We start from the raw sequence: 12433 nt of genomic DNA, 5'->3' as shown, positions 1-12433 counted from the left end.
ATAATGCAAAAAGGAGAAAAAGGTTGATGACCTTTGTATATAAGTTTGCACAATATGTGCGTGTTTATGTGCATACGTAAGATGCTAAAAATTAATTTTTTGTTTTGTTTGCAATCCTGCTTGCTTGTGCTTTAACAAGAACAAGGGGTATTGCTGGACGGGTGCCGATTTCGCCTTTGAATATAAGTATGTGTGTGTGAACACTTGAAAATGGCAATACTTATGTATTTGCTTTTTCCTGAAATTTTTTGTATTATTTTGACCGTAATTTTTTTTTTTTAATTAGTAAATTTTAAAATTTTTTATAAATTAAAATTTCGCATTTATCGTTTTATTTTTTCCAAATTTTGTAAAATTTGTTAAATTTTAATTTAATTTTGCACCCTATGTAGGTTGTATATACCGGCATAGGCAAATTGCATGCCGTATATACATATATACGTGCGTATATTATTTGCCGTACGGATAACGCGGGAATAGAGAATCGGCGAAGCCCAGGTATGCACTTTTGGTTAATATGTAAAAATTTTAGTTATGCTGTTTATACATATGTACATTCATGTGGGTGTATGTCGCATTAATTTTGTTTCTCACTTTGCTTCGGAATTTAAGGTATGTACATATGTAAGTGGTAACTATTGGCATATATGTATGTATGTTTGGTTTTGTTAGTTTTCTTTTCTCTTTTTAAATTTCGCAATTGCCTAGCTTACTTTTTGCGCAATCCGGCTTATACTGTTTTGAGTATAAGGGGTATGCCGGAAAATTTTGTCAAGTGAATACTTGAAATTTGTTTTTTTATTTTTTTTTTTTGATTTTTAGTGTTGTGTGTTAGTATCTGCTTCCTGTCCGTTTCTTTTCCGTTTTTGGTGTTTGTTCCGCAGGATTAAGTTTCCCTTCGTTGGTTGGCTTATTCTTTTTTATATGTGTATATATGTTTGTATGTATATGTCAACTGACGGAACTTTTTTTTCATACATATTTTACGTTCCTTGAAATTTTTTTTTTGCTTATGTATATTTTTTTTTTTTGTATATGTATATATGTGCTAGCGTATGCCGATGATATTGATATCATCGGCCTTAACACCCGCGCCGTTAGTTCTGATTTCTCCAGACTGGACAAGGAAGCAACAGAAAATGGGTCTGGCAGTGAACGAGGGCAAGACGAAATATCTCCTGTTATCAAACAAACAGTCGTCGCATTCGCGACTTGGCTCTCACGTCACTGTTGACAGTCATAACTTTGAAGTCGTAGATAATTTCGTCTATCTTGGAACCAGCGTAAACACCACCAACAATGTCAGCCTAGAAATCCAACGCAGGATAACTCTTGCCAACAGGTGCTACTTCGGACTGAGTACGCAATTGAGAAGCAAAGTCCTCTCTCGACAAACAAAAACCAAACTCTATAAGTCACTGATAATTCTCGTCCTGCTATATGGTGCAGAGGATTGGACGATGTCAACAACGGATGAGTCGACGTTGCGAGTTTTCGAAAGAAAAGACAGCGGCTCCGCTGGCTAGGTCATGTTGTCCGGATGGATGAAAACTCTCCAGCTCTGAAAGTATTCGACGCAGTACCCGCCGGGGGAGGCAGAGAAAGAGGAAGACCTCCACTCCGTTGGAAGGACCAGGTGGAGAAGGACCTGGCTACGCTTGGAATATCCAATTGGCGCCACGTAGCGAAAAGAAGGAACGACTGGCGCGCTGTTGTTAACTCGGCTATAATCGCGTAAGCGGTGTCAACCAATTAAGAAGAAGAAGATATATGTGTATCTGTCACCGCACCTTTTTTTTTTGAAATAGAAGACAATTTTTTTTCATATGTAAATTAACATGTATTTGTCACCGCACCTTTAATTTTTTGTATTTTTGTATGTGTCACTTTAATGATTTGCCGCTTGAATCTTTTTATTGTTTTTTTTTTCCAAATAGTGCCTTTCTATCCGGCTCGAAGGACCAATGTTTGAAGTAGCACTGTTTGAGTAGGTGCCCACTTCACTTTGTCGTTGACACACTTACCACTTTCACAAATTGCAATAAAACACACGGTTGAGGTATATAAAAGTAATTTCAATGCTGATTTGATATTTTATTAGTTTCGATTTTCCAATGGCTTTACAACAGGGGATGTTGAGTGTGATGTGAATAATACTTCGGAACTATTAATACAAGTTTGTCTTAATTTAAACCAAAAGGCGCGAGGACCACAGTGGCGATGCGTTAGCTTCGATTACAGATCAAAACGAGACTGATCTTAAACTTTTTAGTTGACCCTTTTCACCAGTGTTTTATGTGTTTGCGTGTGTGGATGTCCTCTCGCGTGTGGGTAGTGTTGATGTGTGGGTCCTGTGGAATGTAGGTTCGGTGTGTGTGGTGTATGGGTGGTGGTGGTGTATTCGTGTAGTGGCATTAGGGGGGGGCGGTTTATCTCATTTAGCCACGAATATTGACAGTTTACTAGACTTACTTGGACGTGCACAATATTTCTCAACTTTGGATTTGGCGAAAGTCTTTCACAAACTTTTTGCTAAAGAAGAAGACCGGTTGAAAACTGCATTTTCCAAACCCCGTGGACATTATAAGTATGTGCTCCAGCAACGTTCAAAGGTTAATTAATCGGGTAGTAAAAGACTTAATCAATAAAATATATGCAGTATTTGGATGATATACTCATACTTTCCACAAGTTTGAGCGAACACATTGAAAGTATTAAATAAGTTATGACCAAGTTAAGAGAAGCAGAATTAAAAATACAAATAAATAAATGTAAATTTTTCTCTAAGGAAACTCTTTATCTGGGTCACGTTTTGACACCCGGTGTAAAGTTAAATCCCGAAAAAATTAAACATACATATTATTATGTTGGGCTTAAAGATTCCAAAAACCATTAAACAAATTAAGTCATTTCTGAGTATATGTGGTTATTATAGGAAATTCTCAGGGATTTTGCGAATGTAGCATATCCAATGGTAAAATTTCTTAAAAAAGACGCTAAAAATAATACAATTTTTTTTTATTGAAACGTAATAAATGATGGTTTTACATTTCATTGAAATTGCAACTAGTGATAAATTTAAACTAACAAGCAATATTTTTCTCAATGTATAAAGTAAAACAATAAAAGCTGTAATAACAAGCTTTTCTTTTTTAAACTAAATGTAACAACTAAATATAATCATATTTGTTATTTCCTTAGATTCGCAATAGATCATGAAACGTAGTTCTTTTCAATCTGTGCCTGCTATTTGTGGTTTCTCTCAGTTGCCGGGCTTCAGCGTTTACGTGATTTTGTAACCTTGTAGCATGTTTCGATGCCGTTTCGTGAATGACTACCCGAACCATTTTTATGCGGAGATCACGATGTAGATCTGAATTGCGTATGTACCACGGGGCATTTACAATTTTTCTCAGAACCTTTTTTTGGAATCTTTGCACCGCTTCGATGTATAACGGTGCAGCGCATCCCCATAGTTGAATTCCGTATGTCCAAATGGGCTTTAGCGTTTGGTTGTAGACTAGGATTTTATTTGAGGTAATGAAGATTGCGTTCTGTGTGACGTCTCAACTTTATTTTTGCCGGTTGTAATGATGCAGGTATCATCTGCAAATGTGGCGATTGCGCAGCTTGGTGGCGTAGGAATGTCGCTAGTAAATAAAATGTATAAGAGTGGACCCAGGACACTTCCTTGGGGTACACCTGTTTTTATCGGCTGTAACGAAGTATATGATTGTCCCTGCTTGATTCTGAAGTAGCGGTTGTTCAGATAGGAGTCAACTAGATCGGTTAGACACTGTGGAAAGTGAAGTCTTAATTTAAGAAGTAAGCCATGGTGGCATACTCTATCGAACGCTTGCGATACGTCAAGGAAAACAGCTGTGCAATTGTGCTTTTTTTCCCTCGCATCTTCAATTATGCTCGTTATTCGATGAACTTGATCGATTGTGGAATGTTGAGATCTAAATCCATATTGATAAATGGGTATAAGTTCCTTTTCTTCAATTATGTTCTGAAGTCTTCTTATGATTACAGCTTCAAGTAGTTTGGAAAAGATAGGCAACAGTGAAATTGGACGATATGACGAGGCTTCATGTGCGCTTTTGCCAGGTTTTTGCACCATAATGATTTCAGATACTTTCCATGACATTGGGACGTATCTGAGATTTAAGCAAGCGTTTATTATCGTCGTAAGCTTTGCTATTGCTTTTCGCGTTAGATTTCTTAGTACATCAGCAGTCACCAAGTCTAAGTCGGGAGCCTTTTTTGGTTTAAATATACTTTTAATAATATTTTCTACTTCTTTATTTGTTGTTGGTTGGATTTCACCCACGTATTGCGATTCTTGCAGCTGTGGTAGGGTTCCATTGACCACAAAAGGACTAAATGTTTATGTTAGTTTCTCTGAGAAAACTTTCGCTTTTTCCTCATCGCTTCTGGCCCAGGAGATATAATAATAATATAAAATAATATAAATGATCCAAATTTTATTAATTCATTTGAAAAGCTGAAACGAATCATTACGGAAGCCCTGGTACTAAAGTATCCTGATTTTAATAAACATTTTGAATTGGCCACTGACGCAAGCTCTTGTTCAAAGCAGCAGTGCTGCAACAAGACAAGCACAATATATGTTTCACCAGTAGAACCTTAAGTGATCATGAGCGTAATTATTCGGTCACGGAGAAAGAGCTCTTAGCCATTGTTTGGGCTGTTGGCTATTTTCCACCATATTTGTATGGAGTTAAGTTTACCATTTCTTCTGATCATCAGCCACCCAAGTGGTTGCACACAAAAACGCATGGAAAAGTCGCTAGTCCAAGACTTTACCGGTGGTTAATTAAGTTAAACGACTATAATATGAATATATGTAGATTACATAAGGGGGAGAGATAATCACGTAGCAGACTTCTTAAGCAGAATAAATTCTGTCCCCCACGAAATAAATTTTGGTAGTTTCGGTAGCACAAATTCTTTTATAAGAATATAAATGACGATGCAATGACAATCCATTCGCAACAATAAGACTTAAATGACCATATTGGCATTTTAGATACAGTGGTTAATAGATTTCCAATGCCAATTGTTTTAACAAATACGAAAGTAAAGGAATGAAATAATTAATGATAAGAAATAAATATATATAAATTTAGAAGATGTTAATAGTGATTTATTTCAACATATAACAAATGACGGCAAAAAAATAATAATAATTTACAAAATAAGATAATAAAGTTATATAAATATGAACCGAATGTGAAGTTTTTAAGTGTTCTTACATGGCAAAAGATATGGTTTCAGAGGAGCAAACATTTAAACAAATTGACTTGTGCCACAGAAATGAGACACGACATGCTGGTATTAGCAGAGAACGTATAATATAGAGAAGGTTCAACTACGGACAAGCGTGTGAACTGTCAAGAGCCATGAATTTTCTATTAGTGGATTTCACCACTTTTGGCTCGGCAGGAGAAATTTTAACAGAAATGAGTGAACAGAGCTGAGCATTGAATGAAAATAATGCTCAGAAATATACATTGCTTTTACAGACGATTGTTGGCCTTTTGGCTTATATTTTTATACTTTTACATGCTATCATATCAATTGATATGAATATAATTTTGCAAATTTTTGTGAATTCATGCAAAATTGATAGCATTATTATTAAATTATGCTATTTTCATGGTAATATTTGTAGTTAATGGGCAAATGAGCTACCTTTTAAACATTCCTTATCTTTGATAATATTATATAATTTCGTATGCATGTATGTATATATGCTATATACATATATGAAATATTATCGTAATATCCTAAAAACATAATATATTACCATAATAATATACGAAATCATACCTCTTATCATTTAAAACTTTCATACGCATCTATCCTGGAGATATGTATGCAAGTACAAATCAATTTCAAATCAAGATATTATCATTTATCAGTAATAAATATTACTGTATATTTACATACATGCGTATGACATTCCCACACAAATAATGCACACACAATGTACATATATACATACATATCTGTATACAAATGTAAATATGTCACTCGCAAAAACTTCAAATATTGTTCAACAAAAACAACAATCGTCTAAAACATCATCACACATACTTATATACGTACACATGTAAATACATATGTATGTGCGTATGACATTCCCACATAAACAATGCATACACAACATACATACTTACATGCGTTCACATGTGGATATGTCACCCGCAAAAATTCTACAAAAACAACAATCGTTTGGAAAAGCATCAGAAACCAATATGGCAGCCAAATTGCCGACGTCAAAATTTGTAGTAAATTACACAACAACAAAATTTTCATTCATGAACGCAAATGTACTTTCGAAAAGCATATTCGATTCATTCATAAAAGCAGACGCCATTACATCTCCCCGAGCATGCCTTGCCTACAAGCGTCTTTTCGCGACGATTTCAAAAGCTAAAAATCATAAATTGAATATATTTCTGAAATGTATGGGAAGAAAAAAGTGACAACCTCGGAAATATAAGTATTAAAAAATATTAGAATAAAATAGACAACATAGTTTATTTGTCGAATTTCAAGTCTAGAAATTTTTCAAAGAAAATATTTAATATTCTTCTGATTTTTGTGTACAGTCAGTCCCGGTTAAGTAGTACTCCGCTTAAATGAAAATCATCCGTCTTAACTGCCTATGTCTTGCTGCATCTCACGGTTTGTTTTTTGAAAAACATAGAAATTATTGTTTTAAGTACCACTCGCTTATGTACCATATTATATTTTTATTTTTGAGAAACCACAAGGATCTGTATCTTTGATTGTGGCACATAACCGGGATTGACTGTATTTGTCAAGGAATGTGAAAAATATTTTGTAATTCTGAAATATTTTTACGCAGCTGCGTCGATATGTATGCAAGCTCACGCACAAACATACATATTTACGCTGGTTTGTTGGCGGAGCTGTACAGCGGCAAGGGAAGCGGTGACAAACGGCGGCCATTCGTTTATTTTTTTCGGCACAGCTCATTGGTTGTCCGTGTCAACGGAGTTTTTGTATGAAACAATGATTGTATATATTTACATACAAAGTTGTGTGTAGACAAATGTACAAACATTATGCGAATGATTGTTTCAAATTTGTTTACATGAACACAAAATTACATACATAAGTATGTGAACTTTATGCGTACGGTTTTTTAAAATCTGGTTACATGCACACATAATTATATGCATATGACTTTTAAGATTTTATCAAAACGGGATTTTATCAAAAAAAATTTTATCATTACGTGTACGGTTTTTAAAAATCTGTTTATATGTATGTACATGTAATTACAACCATATGCGAATATGTGCGTCGGCTTGGTCTTCAAGATGTTATCAAAATCTCTAATGCCCAATATACATGTATCTATATTTATTTAGGTAATAATGGAAATATGACTTTATTATAAATTCCAACAGATTTAATGGAATTTATCATTAAATAGGTCAAATTGCGAATGCATATGTATGTACATAGATAAGTTTGTTATCAAATACATATATGGAGAATATCTATAAATGATATCCATAGTCGTTTGCGCATTGTAAACACGCGAATCTGTAAGCGTACATTTGTAAACATTGAAATTAGCATCACTTTTCTCATTTAACAATGAAAATGCTCAATTCTGCTATTTTCGATCCCTTCATGTTAAATATTGGTGAAATCCGCTAATAATATTTTTGTGGTGAAATCCACTAATAGAAAAAATAACTTAACATTTCACGAAACCTATAAATAAAAGGAATTTGTATAGAGAAAATTATAAGGAAAACAGAAAATAAGGTTGTATTAAAAATTATAAAAATCTACGTCACAAAGAAAAAGCAAAATTTATAAAAGGTAAATTGGATAATGCACATATTACAAATATTAAAAGGCAAAATAAATTTGCAGACAAATTTAATATTGAAGAGATTTAGTTAAGTTATAAGTAAGACAATGATATATGAATTTTAAGTTTTTAGGCTAATGGTATGGTCTCGGTATTCGACAAATTTAACGATGGGGAAGTTACACATATATTTAACAATAACAACAATTAAGTTTCCCTTTCTCTTTAGCTTTGCTAATGTAGCAACAACTTAGCATATTTAAATATAACGACTCTCTATTCTCTCTATTTAATTATATTTTATTTAACAACAACAACCTCATTTGGCATACTCTCGCTACTCTATATTAATTCATCATACCATTATTGAATATCTGCGTTCTTTCTTACATTCAAGGTTTATTAGAGATAAGTAAAATTTAAATTATTTAGTGTATTTCACTCCTGCTGTCGTGTAGTTGTGCAGCTGTCTAAATAACGGTGTTCATAAGACCGTGTGTATTTTAATATTTGAGAGATGTCGCTTGAAGTCTGTCGCTCTCTATGTGTTCAGCACGTTAAACTTATTGTTACTTTTGTTCAGAGAGTGGGAAATATGTAACACATGGCCATTTGATGTCCTTCCTTTAACCAATTGCAAATGTGGCATGCTGTCCTGTTCAAAGTTACTGTTATATGCTTATCTTGTTTTTTATGTTTGTGTTAACAAAATTAAATACATTTCTTGTCAAATCTCTTTACAATAGGGATATTCTCTTGCTATTGCTAAACCCTTGCACGGTGCATGAATTGCAGAATTTTCCACTAGATTTTGCAATGGGTGCTCTCTTGGCCTTGCATATTTCGGTATAAGATTTTTGCATTTTGTGTTATCGCGCAATCTTGCAAGAGCAAGAGAATCCCCTTAATATGTTTCCCCGCATCTCGGGTTTATGGCATATTAATTGTCAAATCTATTGCAATTGCCGTTGGAAAATACTTTTGTCTACAAAAGGATTTTCTTGGAAAATAATAATTGCAGCATGATTTTTATATACGAATTAAATTAAAAAATTTAATATGAGCCATGATATTTTGATTTAATAATCTTAAATTTAAGATTTATTTGACATTTTGTATAGTTTTTCTGCTAATTAACAATATTAAACTAAATATTATTATTTTAGAAAAATATATTAAATTATTTAGAAAATGTACTTATTGTTTCGTTTTTTATTTTCATTATTTAACGCAATCGTCTTAATACTCGCGCTACTACGCTTAAAATTACCGAAAGTGACGTCGGTATATACATACATATGTATGTATGTATGTAAGTGAGCTGTGTTGACTCTTCGAAATACAATACATTTTTGCCTGTCGAGATGCCCCGTTAATGGCCGAATTCACAGTTATTAGTTAAAAATTTGAAGAGTGTTAGGTAAGTTGGTAATTTTGTTTAATTTTTAACATTTTGTTAGTATTTATTAAATTATAATATTTTCAGAACAGGAAAAATGGAAGAACTATTAAATATATTTGATAGAATATTGAAATTTCTTATAGCCACACATATTTCCTCGGCAAATCTTATAACTTGCACCGGCAGTCTTTCAACAATTGCGCCCAAGAGTCTTGGGGACCAGTTGTAGAAGCCATCAAACATCTCAACTCAAATCTGCCAACAACACTTACATATTTACAGGCTAGGTCGGTAAGTAAAAGTTTAAAGATGCAGTTAGTAGCGTTTTTAAAAATCGTGGATTCTACGAATTCAATGCAACAATTCGACTTTTAGATTTGGGTGCGTCCCAGTGTGAAACACAACGTGCTATACCAAAGATGATAAGTAAGAACTAACACGACAGAAACGCATATTAGAGAGTGCAGCTAGTAATCTCAATAAGGAAATGCGATTGGACTCCGTGTTATTTGAAAATTTAGTGTAAGTGAAAATTATGTGCAATAGTGATTATGAGTATCATTATTGTTGATTGTGGCTTTATATACCTGTGTGTTACAAAGCGTTTTTATTGTTTATTTTTTTAGTTTCTACAAAAAAAAAGGTTGCGCAGAGTTTGGGCGAATCTGCTAAACAGGTAAACATGGCTCCGTTATGCCTAAATTAACTATTTGTTTGTTTATTTAGTGTTTTTATGTGCTTTTAGATGACACTCAGTACTTTCCAATTTTCTGGTTATCTGGTTATGTGTATATCATTATATGTTGTTTGTATGTACTTATGTATATATGTTTCTAATTGCAGATAAAATTCTGATGAGCTTTGAACAATTGCGTGCCCAACTAAGGGGGAAGCATACCACTGTATATGTATAAGGTTTTATGAGTCACTTAAACTTAAATAGTGAAAATGCATTCCTTTTAACTAATATGAAATATGCAAGTGACAATTTATTTTTACCACAAATTTTATTTACACTTAATGAAAAACTTAATTAAATGGTCAAATGAATATGTGCGTGATCGCTGTTGAACTTGGTGATATATAAATAGATCGGGATCGTGGCTGATCCAAAGCTGTACGTAGAAGGAGTTGATCGTAAAAAAGGTATCAACAATTAAAGTGATGTGACGCTTGGGCCCGCTGACGAAACAAAACTATTTCCGTAGCGCACAGGATCGGTGTTGATCGTAGCGAAGTAAATTAACGTGACGCAGTGTATCAGTGATGCGGGTATTGCGAATGTGGTTGTAGTGTTGGGCGAACTGCAGCTGACGGATTGATGGCTTTCACGTTGTCGCTTCCTTTTGTGAGTTGGGTTGCGTACGAGAGTGGTGTGTTACATTGGTGTTGTGTTGTAATGTCATCAGCTGTGGTGAATTAAGCTGGCGTATTAGGATGCGCCAGTTTTACCGGATAGAGGGGATGGATGCTTAACTCATTTAACCATCCTGGGCCCCCTAGGCGAATATTTTGCCTAGTAGTGTACGTATAGGTTTGTATTTCGACGTACTACTGGTGGAGTAGCCGAAGCGCGGAAGTATTTCTTGATGGAGTTGTAATATACTCATGTTTGTCCGTGTGTGTAGAGAACGGATTTTGGTTTGAAACATACCCATGTATTTAAATGTGCATTTTAATATGCGGGTAGGTGCTTAAGAGAAGCAACTTTATTTTGCGGATTTATTTGATTTTACTGACAATTTTTGTATTTGCGACTTTTTCGTTTTCACTTTTATCGTTTTATTAAGTGGATTATTTATTATTTGCCCTTTCTGTATGAACGGCAATTGTTTGCATTTAATTTATTCTCGGCTAATGAAGGATAGTGACTCCACGCCTGGCTCAGATATGGCCAGAATGGGTACTCCTTAGCACTGGAGTTAGGGCTGTGACAATAGAAGGATCTTGCGAGAGAGTGGCCGGTAATTGCGAACGGCTTCATTAGAATTATAATTTTTTAAGTGGGATGTTCAAGCTTTACAACAGACTCTCACCAACTCTTATGAGGAGCGCTTATGTAAGAATGATAAGAACGACCTTAGCTTTTGATAAGCCTCTTTTTGTAAGCCTGAGTGCGTCACACTATCGCATTGGGCATATGGTGCTCGTTGGTTTTGTTTAAGATTTTATTTATTCTGAAAATTTACGAAAAAATGTCGATTCTTCGACTTTTGATACAACTGTGTTTATTTGTTTTTATTTTATGTTTTTATGTATGCGCTAATTTGGCGTTTAGTAGCCCGCCACCGCTCTAGGATCTGTTCAGAATTGTTTTTTTTTTCATTATTGGCGAAAGCCATCTTGCGGGGCCGAAAAGTTGTATGTGCTTTTAATATAGGAGGAAGTTTCCTTATATCTCGAAATTTCCTTAATTGTGAATTAAGGTATTGATTTTGTTTTTTCTTGTTGTCATGGTGATAATTGGTTCTGTAATTAGTCCACTTTGTGTTTCGCTTTGTAGCGTTTGAGCTTTTTGTGCCTTTGAGCAACATGGTGTCTCTTGGCAATTTTTAAAATTGTGGATTTCGGGATTTGCTTTTGCTAAACCCGTGGTTTCTTTTGTGCAAGCGTTTTTTTGGAGTAAGTTAGGATATCTGCTGTAATGAAGCATTGAATGGTGTCTTTTGTGACAATGGAAGCAACTAACTTTGCTTTTGCAATTTTTATATGTATGCGCATGTGAAAGACAATTTGTGCAAAGTCTTTTTGACCTGACAAAATTATTTCGTTCGTTAACTGTTAAGTTTTTAAACCTCTCGCAAGATGTAATTTTATGCCCTCTTTTGCATAGTTCGCATGACGTTTGTTTTCTTTGTTCTGATGTGAACATTTGTGTTTTGTAAAAGTTTTTGTTTAAACTGTTTTTGTTACTAACTTGGGGTCTATTAAAGCTTCGGTTTTGGTCGTGTTTAATGTTCTTTTTTTTTGATTATTTTTCCTTCTAACCTTTCCGCAATTTTATATTGGGTGGTGAGAAAATCTTTCATTTGTTGCCACGTTGGGCACTTTTTTCGTGATGAGAGCGATTGCTCCCATAGAAGTAACAACTTTTCTGGTAATGCGGCGGTGCAAATGTTTACCAGAATTGGGTCCCAGCTGTCTGT

This window comes from Bactrocera neohumeralis, unplaced genomic scaffold (genome assembly GCF_024586455.1).
Source record: "Bactrocera neohumeralis isolate Rockhampton unplaced genomic scaffold, APGP_CSIRO_Bneo_wtdbg2-racon-allhic-juicebox.fasta_v2 cluster09, whole genome shotgun sequence".
Taxonomy (NCBI): Eukaryota; Metazoa; Arthropoda; class Insecta; order Diptera; family Tephritidae; genus Bactrocera; species Bactrocera neohumeralis.
Note: the sequence above shows the minus strand (reverse complement) of the source record.